We start from the raw sequence: 12,227 nt of genomic DNA on the forward strand, positions 1-12,227 counted from the left end.
TCACAGGCAGAGGAAAACCTTGGCAGCTCTGCAGGCTCACTTTCACTCATGGCCAGGATTAGGGGCACCTCTCATCCTCCTTGATAAAACCCAGCATGGGAGTGGATTGAACCTGCTCCTAAACCAAAAGCAGCTCAGCAGCCACAGCCTGACCAGCTCTGCTTCGCGCTGCTGCACCCCACATCTTCATGGTTTCGAGGCTTGCCTCCAAAAACCTGACCGTAAAGTGGCAGTGTTGGTGGCTATGTCACAGCTTCAGCTCCTAGGTAGGAAGTACAGCAGAAGGGAAGTACTGGAGGAGGGGGCATTACTGTTCCTCTGAAAATCCCCTCTGGAAAAATAGCTTCTTAGTATTTTATACTAGTGCTTTTAATTGGTAGTGTTACTTGCGAGAGCTTTGCAATACAATAATTCCAAGGCAGATGGGTCCGCATTCAGCTAAGCACTGCTAGCTAGCACAAGGTGAGAAATTCCCTGCTCAGAAAGGCTGCCATTTAAATAGATAAGGCAAACTGTAGGAGGAGGAACAGAGCTAGAGAAAAGTGAAAATACTTGCTCAAGGTCACATGGCAGATCAGTGGCAGATCAACAAAACAGTCTGGTTGTCTGAAGTGCCGGTCTACTGTTCTGTGAAATCTTTGGAAAAAAGTCTCTAATAGCTGTAGCTATTCTCATGCCCATGAGTGTCTGCAAATAATACATCATAACTGAAATTCTGGCATCCCAGAAATAAGAATTCCGTATTTTATGCACTCAGAGTAGGATCCCCTAAGGTGACTAATTTGAAAGTGAAACGGTTTGATGGTTCGGGCATTTATTTTTAAAAATTAACTTTTGGAAAGCATAGCTGAACTGAAGGCCGTTTTCCTCTGTGGTGCGAGGAACATGCTGGTGACCATAATCTTGGCTAAAATATAGGATAAGGAACTCTTTGTCCTTCCCCCCCATGTGCTATTTTGAGTTGGCATGTGTTTACAGAGATAACATTTGATGTCATAGTTGCCACATTTGACAGAGAAAAGCCTGAGAGAACCATTAACTATAGGACGAGTCAGCAATCAAAGGTATCTTTGTCCTTTGCTAAATGATTAGCTCAAAGCAATGCTTCTTCTGAAGTTTCCAGCCCAAGAAAATCCTACAAACAAACATTCTAATAGCTATTATAAAATAAAGAATCCCTTATACATAACAGAATTTTACAACTGTGGAAAATCAACTCATCTTTATTGCCCACAAGACGAAATACTTATTTGTATTAATTTCTAAATGCATTCTAGCAATGTTAATTACGGATTTGAAAGCATCGGTGAATGAGAGCATAGAAACTAGAGACAAATAGGAGTCAGGATCCCAGATTTCTTTTTCTGCTCTGCTACTCGGTTGCTTTGTAACCCTGGGTATGTCACTTAACCTGCCCACCTCAATGCATCCATATGCAAAAGGCAATGATGATTTCTAATTCACTGGAAGATGCTTCTCCTTCTGCTGTAGACACAGGTCCTTGACCCTTCCGGGGGTGTGCTTGTGAAGATTTTGGGAGAAGTTTTTTTCTTAGTGAATCCAGGTAATCCCCAATGAGCTATGACTACTATGGGACTGTATTATTCAGTAGATTATATGTTACTGTCAAAAAGAAGAATTGCATGGAGATGACTTTCCTGGGGCACTGCTGGTCACAACTGCTTTGAAGACACTTAAGGGGAGGATGATGCTGGTCCATGATGAACCCCCAGACCACACTTTATTCTCTTAGATGCCTCCAAGCAAGGAGAGGAGCCATTGGTATCTTTGCCTGCAGCTCAGTTGGTTTCTGGACTGTAAACCACCCTCACAATAGCTGTGCGAAGGGGAAGATGGGAATGGGATAGGGACAGCTTGATTTGTTTCTGTAGGGGAGGGGAAGACAGCACACAGGAGGTCCTTTGGGTAATGGGATCTGAGCAGCTAGGGGAAGATCCCACACTGAAGCATATTTAACTTCATACTAATGGTTAAAGAAGAGCGAGATTATTTTTAACATACTACTTGTGAAACATTTTTCCTGTTCCTTGAAGACGTACTTTGGCAAAAGGTGTGACACACATACTTGTAATAGTAAACGCTGTTACTGAGATACATGGCACTACATGCATCCATAAGAATGTAAAGTTGCCTTTTGCAAAATAATGTTTTAGGTGCTTAAAATTTTTCCATACTAAAACTTCATCCTAAAAACCTCCATGAAGGATGTCTATCTTTCTTTATTATCTTTTGGTTAAAGATTCAACACAAATGGCTCAGCCAGTATTTCCAGGGATAATGAAATTAATCTGTCATTTGGCTCATTTTCTAAAGGGAGAAAAACACCTCCATTGCGTTGCAAAGCACTGGCTTGTACGCGCTTAGGAGCAGGGATGTGAATTTGCTGACAGGGTTACTCTGACGTCAGGAACGTGCCCTTTGCTTTCCTAAATAATATCAGCCAAATTTGTGAAATTCTAGTTTGGACATACTCTGGAAAAACTTGTTAGAGTTGGGCAGCTAAATTCTCTGAAGCTTACATGTGCTGTAGCCCTTGCCAGCTCTTGTCAGACTATGGCTGCTGTAGGAAACATGCATCAATGTGTTACAAAGCCAAAACACTGCAGTATGTCCCCACCGGTTCTCCATGATGATGGTGAGGTGGGGGCTGCCGCTTGCTTCACTTTCTGGAACCACCCAGTCATCTGTCAAACAAATCCACAGGCTGCACTTTTGAACCCCAGATATCCAGCCTAGGCTCCACCGGGCTGGGCAGGCTCATCCTTGGCCAGCTTTGAAGATCTTAAGGAGAGTTTGTGGCCAAGTGGTGGCTGGAACCATCACTTTTTTGTAAAGCAGAACTTGCCAAAAGACTTAAGTCATCCCGGCCAGACTGAAATTTGGGGAGGGCTGAGCACTTTCTCCGTAGAGGTGATGGAGAGTTAAACATTGCTTGAGACAGCAGGGCATGCCCTGCTGGAGACCATGAGAGACAGCCCAGGCAAGGGCACTGTGGCATTAGGAAGAACTGCAATGGGCTCTATCCCCTCTGGAGTTTGTAAGCATGAGCAGTGGGCGATTGGCGTGGATAGGGAAGGCAACAACAGTGGTTGTGGTTAGAGGAGTCCTTCACTGGCACGGTGAAGAGCACGCTGGGGAAAGCAGCTCAGCCCGAGTGGCTGGGCCCCGCTGCCTGCATCACCTCTGCAACAGCTGTGCAGAGGCAGGTGGCTGCTGCTCCCACCCAGTAAGGGCTCAGGGCTGAGGTGGCAGCAGCTGTGGCTGGCAAGGAAGCAGGGCTGTCACTGTCAGCCAGACTGGGAGTGACGTGCCTCCGACCCCAGGATTTTGCACACAGGAACCCAGTTCTGGCACATCTCATTTTCTCTTCCCTCCATCTGGCAAAGTGGGCTGCCTCTGCCTTTGTCTTCTTATCCCAGGAGAGGAAAACAGTGGTTTGCTACACAGCTGAGAAGCCTCAAGCTGAATCTTTACTCATGGATGGGGACAGGGGGCCAAAGAGCAGTGCTGGTGTGCAGCCTTCAGCTCCTGGGACGGTGCCTATGTACTTGAGACTGGCAGCACTTCAGACTTCCACAGTTCACATACGTGTCCCAGTGATGTCCCCAGCCCACGCTGGGTCAGGCCTTTGCTGTGCAATATTCCCTGTGCCTGGCATGGAGCTGCAATAGGTGCCAGGATGGAGAACTGAGGGCACACAGTGGGTCCACTGGAAGTCAGCATTGGCAGTTAGTAGCTTGTATTTCTATACATGAGCAGTTTTATACCTAAGCATGGAGATTATTTTTTGTTGTTATGATAGCTAGAGAAGGGAGATGTGGGGAGCTGGAGTTTGAGAAGGTTTGTGATCAGTGCCCCCCACATCCTCGGGCAACAGAGCAGGAGGATATCGGAACTGCTGGCTCTAAGGTAACACCAAACAATGCAATTTTCTGCAAAATCCTTCTTCAAACCCTATTTTGTCCAATGGAAATAATTGTTAAACATGTTACAATTAAATAATGCCATTGGGATTTGTACCATGTAATGGTGCATCCTAGAACAGTGTGTCACCTCTGAGGTATCCCAGTTTTGTGGAAACTTCTTGACTTTAGCCTCTCTGTGCTCATTTCATCATGTTAAAAATGAAGACAATCTTTTTCCTTTTTGTCTTCCCCAGGAAAATTCTGTTTGCCCTCTACCCTCAGGGAAACAGAGACAGGGACAAAAGAAAAAAAGGAAAAACAAAATAAGCAAACAAAATTAGATTGTTTTTTTCCTTAAAAACTTCGAACATTTAAAAACCAAATGTTTTTCACAAAAAACCTCACATCTGTTATTTATAAAATTCCATTTTTATGTGATTTTTTTTTTTTACTGGCTCCCATTCAGATACCAACAAAACAAATCAGACACAAGTATTACATGTTGTACCAGTAAGTGCTAGAGTCCCTGAAAGAATATAGCATGATTATTTTTTTTCTAAAGATTTGGCAAGGGAGGTGTGTTTGGAGGAGGGATAGAAGGAGCAGAGGTACCTTGAGAACAAAGAGAAGGGTGATTAATACAGTACAACCTTCTTTATCTTCTTTGTCTCCAGATACCAAAAATATTCAGTTGAGTAAGGAAAATGGCAAGTGTTACATCCCTGATGAGAACCTCAGGCAAATGAAACAGACTTCCAGGTAAATCCATTTTCTTCTTCAGATGAATATATTCAAAAAGGCACAAGCCTGTCAGCTTGAGCTAGTGCTTATTTTTAAACATTTATCTAGTCAGCATGCCAAGCTCCTAGATACGCTCACAAGCAAAATTCTTAAGCCCAGTGCTTTATAACTGCAGAATGGCACTGTTGTCTTTCTTGGGAAATGCACTATTTTGGCTGGGTCTGCACACAGAAGCTGTGTTGCTTCAACCACTCAGGCATAAGAGCACCAACACAACCTTTCCTTTCTCCCCCGCGTTGTTACTGCCATTATACCAATATAAAGACCCCGTACTGATATTATTATTCCTCGCCAGGACAAGGAATGAATTGCAAGCACCTTCCTGCCACTGTAAGTGAATTGATACCAGGAGCTGTAGATGCAGTTAAAAGACCCCCCTTGTGCTTCCCCCCCTAGGTCTCCCACACAATTGACACAGTTACACTTGTACGAAATCTAGCTATAGAGTAGGCTTTCATGGACCGGGAGTCTTTACCCTTTTTTAATCCACTTAGATTAACAGCAGTGCACTGCTAATTCACATGGCAAAGGGGTTTTTGCAAAGCACAACTTTTTCTTGTAGCAAATATAGATGAACCCACTTTCGCCCAAAGAATTGATTACTGGATGTCTTTGTGGGTTTTGTACAGCACCCTGGTCGTGTGAATTAGGTGTAGTTTGGTGAATGTGAAAGCTTGATCCTTCTTTCTCCAACCATATGTGCAGAAGGAAGGAATTTGTGTTCAAGTTTAGGATGATAAAAAATAAAACAGCTCTGTGTGGGTTTTTTTACACATAACAGTTTTGGTTTTATGTCTTAATACCAAGCTTTTTAAAATAACAGAAATACAGAACCCTCTGAAGTTTTCCTGAAATGTCTGTTATGCAAAGAATCACAATCTCCGTTAAACTGACAACACATTTTAATGGGAAACAAACAAAAAAATTGTAAATTTGTTATGTTAAGGGATAACTTTGGCCTGTTAACATCACTGCTAGTCCAAAGGAGACTTAGTCCATAAAGAAGTTTCTTTTGAGATGAACAATTAAATATGATGTGTTTATTAAATATTAAAGGATTATGTATATTTTCCATACATAACTTGTCTAAATTGATTTTTAGGCCACTCAGGATTTTCACTAATAGAAATCAAGCAATTCAGAATCCAGGCTATTGCTGCTGCCTTAGTTGAGCTAAGGTGCTAAAGGAATTTTTAGATACGACAAGGTCTTCTATCTACTACATGGTCTTCTATCTACTACCTATCATTCAGTTACATCAGTACTATTTGTCCTAATGTGGTAAAGATAGGTGCTACAATAATTCTAAGAGAACAGAAATATATACACACAGAGAGTGGCAGGTGTCACCAGAAATAGATCATAGGCTGGAGGGGAGGCATATGAGGGCAATTTGTACCTATGTTTGTTTAAGTTTTTAAAATCTTTAGTATTCAGAATTTTCCTTCTGGAAGTTTTGTCAAAGCACTGGGAGATCCCTCAGCAATTTAATATAGATGCAAGTATTTAAAATTTTCTTACACTGGGTATACATATATGAACTTAGCCAGTGACTTTATTCACATAGTTAGTTAGGCTTGTGCTTCAGTACTTTGCCGAAAGAACCAAACAGATTTTTCCCTGATTGTTCAGCAAAGGAGTTACACTGGTGTTAACAAAAAGACTCTCTGTATGAACTAGTTATTAGTCACATTCTGTTGATCTGTCAGATTTTGCTTCCTCCTTGCTTGATGCCTCATCTGCTAAATCTCCATTCACTTGTAGAGTAAGGCAAGTAGAATGAACTGAAACCTGATTTTTTTGTATAAAGAATTACCAGAAAATCTCAGTCTGGAACCAAAAATAAAAAAACTGGTGGATTAGTAGAGATTAAAACTACCGAAAATTTTCTCCCACTATTCAATCACAAATCTGCACTTGCTTGCTGCATTCTTTTAAAATCTTCCAGTGAAAATTAAGATTTGATTTTCTTAACAGTAAAATGTCAGCAGCAGTAAAAGAGAGGCTGTTCTTCCAGGCTGCAATGGAGATGAAGATTGCGTGGCCCTTCTTTTCCACTTCTCTTACTCCAGCTCTCTTTCAGTTTCTTACCCTGTGATAAACGGCACTTGGATCCAGGCGGATCCTGCTGTATCACAAGCACGGCTTCCTAAAGCATAACATCGTGCTCTGTACCAGCACGGCATGCAGCCAGAGCCTGCGGTAGTGCAGAGTGCGTACCTCCATCCAGTCTCCTGAAATGCAGCGAGGAAATGGGCATAAGCTATCCTCTGTGCACATCAGATCTGGAAAATAATAACCGATTTTTATTTGTATAAAGCATGAGGCCAGCATTGTCGCCAAAACTAACTGTGATGCTGATAATTTCTGCTAATAATGATAACTTCAGTCTAGTACATATTGTGTGGGGTAGTGATGTTATCTTGCTTACTAACATGTAAACCTTTTCAGCTTCCATCGTGCAAATCCTATCACATGGTGTTCCATAGAGAAAGCTCCACTTTAGCAGACCAGATGGCAGGTTTAGGGCTTTTAAAGGCTGTATCCAAAACCCATCGGAGCAGACTTGGTCATTTTACATCCAGTGACTTTGCTGAGCACATGAAACAAAGAGCTAGCTTCTGCACTCATCGATGCACAAAACCGATCATTTTGGCATTATAAGGAGGGATTAATTCCTGGTGGCCGTATCTTGCCTGTGGGACTGGGGTGCTCCATATTACCACACCTTGTGGAGATCGCTCTGGTTAACTCCTAGCCCACAGACTCCCTTTCCTCCCTCCTGACTGGGCAGGGGGCAAAGAAAAGGGGCTGCGTTTCCACATTTCATCCCAACATAGAGTCAAGATGTAGCTGAGGCAGACAGCAGGACCCAGGAGCTAAGTGGTAGTCAGGGTCAGACTGCATAAACACAGTCAGTATTAAATCTGTATTATTTGCTTTTGCTGCAGTGCCTTGGGTCTCTGAGAACCTTACTGTGCCAGGCACTGTACAAGTCCAGAACAAACTTACCCCGATATAGACTTTGAATAAGGACAGTATTGAACTATGACAGATTTAGAACACAATCTTTAAAGGTATAATTAAAAATACCTTAAAACCCTGTTTTTTTTGAGCAACACCACCCCCCACCCCCCTTTAGAGGGGAGACCTTGTCAGGCACTAAATAAATGTTTACAGAAAGGTGTTTATGACTCAACATTAAATAAATGATTTAAGATGGAAATGTTGACAGAATCTGAGTGCTTGCAATACTTCCAAGAATCCTGATGCATCTGGGAATTTATTTCCTTTTACAGCCCATGATAAAAAAGAGAATTGCTCTATCCGTATTTTAAAATAAAAACAAAATTTCACATAAAGGGCCAACCAAAATGATTTGAAAACAGGATTCTATGCTGGAAACAGGGACAAAACCTCTATTGTAGATGTTTCAGCAGGAAAAAACCCAAAAGATCATTTCCATGTGTCACATAGATTCCTTTTTCTGTTTACAACTCATTGTTTCAGAAGTTAGGATTTTTAACTACTGCTGTCTTAATTTCTCTATTCCCCTTGTTTGTCTTTTTATCTTAGAATGTGTATGTGCTTCAGAAAAGTCGTCTTAATTTTGACCCACTGGTGGCCTGGCTAAGCGCTAAGCTAATATTGACTAATATTTCAAAATAAATTGCTCCCTCTAGTGAGATTGCAGCAGTACTGATGTCTAGCAGATGCCACCGAAAACTGCTTGAATATGTTTTTCTGTACCACTTGATAAAGTGGTTGGCTCATTACGGATTTGATTCTGCGCTCCTTACTCAAGTCAAAACTCCAGATGATCTCAAGAGGAGACTTGCCTGAGCAAGGAGTGCGTGATAAGGCCTTCTGCATTTAAGATAATATTATTTACAAAGGCTTATGCCTCCTACACCATTAAAACCTTCCTTTATACAGCACGCCAATTAACCAGCAGACCTTTGGGGAAGCACGCTAGCTCGCAGAACGCTAAAGCCTTTGCTATGAATAGTTTTCATACAAACAATACTGTTATTACCATCTTCTTCGTTTCTTTCAGCTCCAAGTTGTTTGTGGAAGAAAAATTCCAGGTAAAGGTAGACCTCACTCCAAACATGAGCTGGGTGCTTCAGGATGTTCCCCTACATCCAGCAGCTTTTCAACTAAGAAGATATTAATATGGTGTACTTTGTGGAATCTTCAAAAGGCTCCTCAGTAAAAAGACATTAAAAAGGAATAGCATTAGCATTCTTTTCAGCACTTTCTACCATGTCAGCATGAGAAGTAAAGCATTTCCTAAGGAAACGAGTGCCTTTTCACTTCTTGATTAATAGACCTCGTCTGGGAGCGCTTGGGAATAACTCCCAGACAAGGAAGGACCAGGGTGCTGGGATGCTTCTCTGCTAATTCATACATGCTGCTCATTAGCAGCATTACCCTGAAGCTGGCTGTGCAGTCACTGCAGACACCGGGGGCCAGGGAGGCCCTTGCCCGCGGAGGCCAGGCCAGGCCCGGGCCGCCTCCCCGCTCCCAGCACGCACGGGCGGCAGCTTGCCGAGCAAACCTGTGCTGGCAAAGTGAAAAACCAGTAACTGGTGTCTTGTTACCAGCCATCCTGCTCCCTGCTGGGCAGGGCAGGGGCTGTTGCTGGCAGAGGCCTGGAGCCTGTGCTGCCGGGGCAGCAGGCCTGCCCGTCCCCCCAGCGGCCGTGGGTCTGGGGGCTCTCACCAGAGGTTACCTGCCAGCACGGCCGACCAGATGCCGAGAGCAGCAGCGCTGCAAAGCAATGCTGGCTGTTGCAGGGTGATTTCATTAACGGCACAGCCTGATTTCATTAGCGGGATGATTGGATTAGCGGCCGATGAGTGGCTGTAATGAGAGCAGCCCCAGCCACCTGCCCCTGCCCTCCCTTGCGTGCCCGCGGTGTGGGGGGCTTGACCTGCCGGGGGCTGGGGTGTTGCCCAGCCTCACGCAGAGGGGAGGGAGCACTGCGGACCACACAGTATGGCAGCAGGGCCTTTCTCTCTCCCCCCACACCGTGGCCCTGCCTGCTACACTGAGAAGATACAAACACTTGGCAGGCTCCCGGCGCCCCGAGAGAGGTCTCTCTCATGGTCGTGGCCTCGGGATGGCCAGGGATGTGGCCGCCATCCCGCACCACAGAGGGGATGCAGAGTGGGCTGTGGGAAAGCCCATGAGGAGAGTTGAGGCAGCGGCGTCTCTGGGGTTTGTGAAGGGACCTCAGTGCCCAACAGACAGCATGAGGTGAAGGCAGAGCCACTGTGGGCACTCGCGGGGCGCAGCTGCAGCAGGCCGCCATGCCGCAGAGGCCCAACTCAACTGTCGCCCAGAGTCCAGGGTCCGGACCCACCCCTGCTATCAGGGAGAGGCTTTTTACTTTCAAAGAGAAAAACGTTGGCTCAACTGGCATGAAATGAGCATCTCGAAGAGGCCTCAGCCCCCTCAGACTGCATGGGAGCAAGGCCACCCCACCAGAGGAGGTAGGTGTGAGGGAAGGCAGGAGATTTGCCTGAACACAGGGACCTCCTGCTCCAAACCCTTGTTTCTGGCAGGGCAGACTCTGCCCCAGCACTGGGCACAAGGCTTTGTTCACCATAGCCCATGGATAGCCGGCTGTGCAAGGCAGGCCTGTCCCTCTAGCAGCTTCTCCTCCCGGCCTGGCTGCCAGAGGGAGAGGGGCTGCACCACCTGTGCCAGGTGCTGCTCCATGGCGCTGAGGGGACAGGTCCCTGAGGCTTGGCTGCTGGCCTGCCAGGGACACCATTTCCCAGCCTCACTCTTGCTTTCCAGCTTCATGTTTTAACACTGTGAAAGCATCACCAAATCGCTGAGGCTGGAGACGCAGTCATGATCATGAGCTGGGGTCCTGTTTCTGTAAGCAAAGCTCTTGGCCAGAGCAGTTCTCCGGAGGTCTGAGCAGAACCATGGCTGCAGGAGAGCAGCTGCCACAGGCAGCGGTGGATGATTTTGTTCTGTAAATGAAGTAATGACTTAAAGGCAGGTGCTAAGGTTTCTTAAACAAATATTTCCTAACTTCTTTTCAGCGAGGAATAAAAGAACATATGACTCCCAAAAGCAATGGATTAAGAAAAACAAACACAGGGCCTTTTTGGAAACGTTGAGAGCTTTGTTGCGGGCTACTGGCAGGCCTGAGGGGGAGACTGCCTCTGGGGGGAAGCGACTCTGCAGCCCTCCCGCCATTCCCTGCCATGCTTCCGGCAGTGGGAGCTTGTTCCCAACTGCAGCATGGGTCCTGCCGTGGCCCCTCAGCGTTTTGCTGAGTGCAGCAAGTTACCTGGCATGACCATGAGAAGATGCTTGTTTCCACAACCCCTCCAAGCACAAGTGTGTGTGTTTGTAAAGAAAGTCAAGTTTGCAAGGAGGGGTAATATCTTTTTAATGCCTCAGCTGCTATAGGTGAAAAAAACTAACAAATACCTAGCTTGGTAAGGTGTAAGGGAGTTTATTGGGATTTATGATTGCTGCAAATTACACATCCTGTTGTTGCTAGGAAGCTTTTTTTTTAGTTGCAAACAACTGCTTGAGGTAAAATGGCCATCATGCCAGAGTCCAGTGTGCTTGGTGCTTACAGACATGTATGCAAGTTTGTCATGACTGTCTTGACTTCTGAGTGGCTTTCTGGTTCTTCGTAGCCATGCCCACTGCTTTTTGAAACATAACATGCATTTTCAGCAATTTCTGATGACAAGTGGTGTTTCTCAAGGGTCAGTTTTGGGACTAGTGCTGTTTAATATCTTTCTCAGCGACATGGACAGTGGGATTCAGTGCACCCTCAGCACGGTTGCTGACAACACCAAGCTGTGTGGTGCAGTTGACACACTGGAGAGAAGGGATGCCATCCTGAGGGACCTTGACAGGCTTGAGAGGTGGGCCCGTGTGAACCTCATGCAGTTCAACAACACCAAGTGCAAGGTCCTGCACGTGGGTCGGTGCAGTCCCAAGCACAGATACAGATACCGGCTGGGGGATGAAGGGATTGAGAGCAGCCCTGTGGAGAAGGACTTGGGGGTGTTGGTTAATGAGAAGCTCAGCATGACCTGGCAATGTGCGTTTGCAGCCCAGAAAGCCACATGTACCCTGGGCTGCATCAAAAGAATTATGGTCAGCAGGTTGAAGGAGGTGATTCTCCCCTTCTCATGAGACCCCACCTGGCGTACTGTGTTCACCTCTGGGGTCTCCGATATAGGCAGGACAATGGACCTGTTACAGCGAGTCCAGAGGAGGGCCATACAGGTGAGAGGAGGGCTGCAGCACCTCTCCTATGAAGACAGGCTGAGAGAGCTGGAGCTGTTCAGCCTGGAGAAGAGAAGGCTCCAGGGGGACCTTATAGCAGCCTTTCAATAGTTAGAGGGTGTTTATAAGAAAGATGGGGACAGACTTTTTAGTAGGGCCTGTAGTGAAAGGACAAAGGTAATAGTTTGAAACTAATTAGGTATTAGGAAGAAATTCTTTACTGTGAGG

The sequence above is a fragment of the Falco naumanni genome, chromosome 1, assembly GCF_017639655.2.
Source record: "Falco naumanni isolate bFalNau1 chromosome 1, bFalNau1.pat, whole genome shotgun sequence".
NCBI classification, from domain to species: Eukaryota; Metazoa; Chordata; class Aves; order Falconiformes; family Falconidae; genus Falco; species Falco naumanni.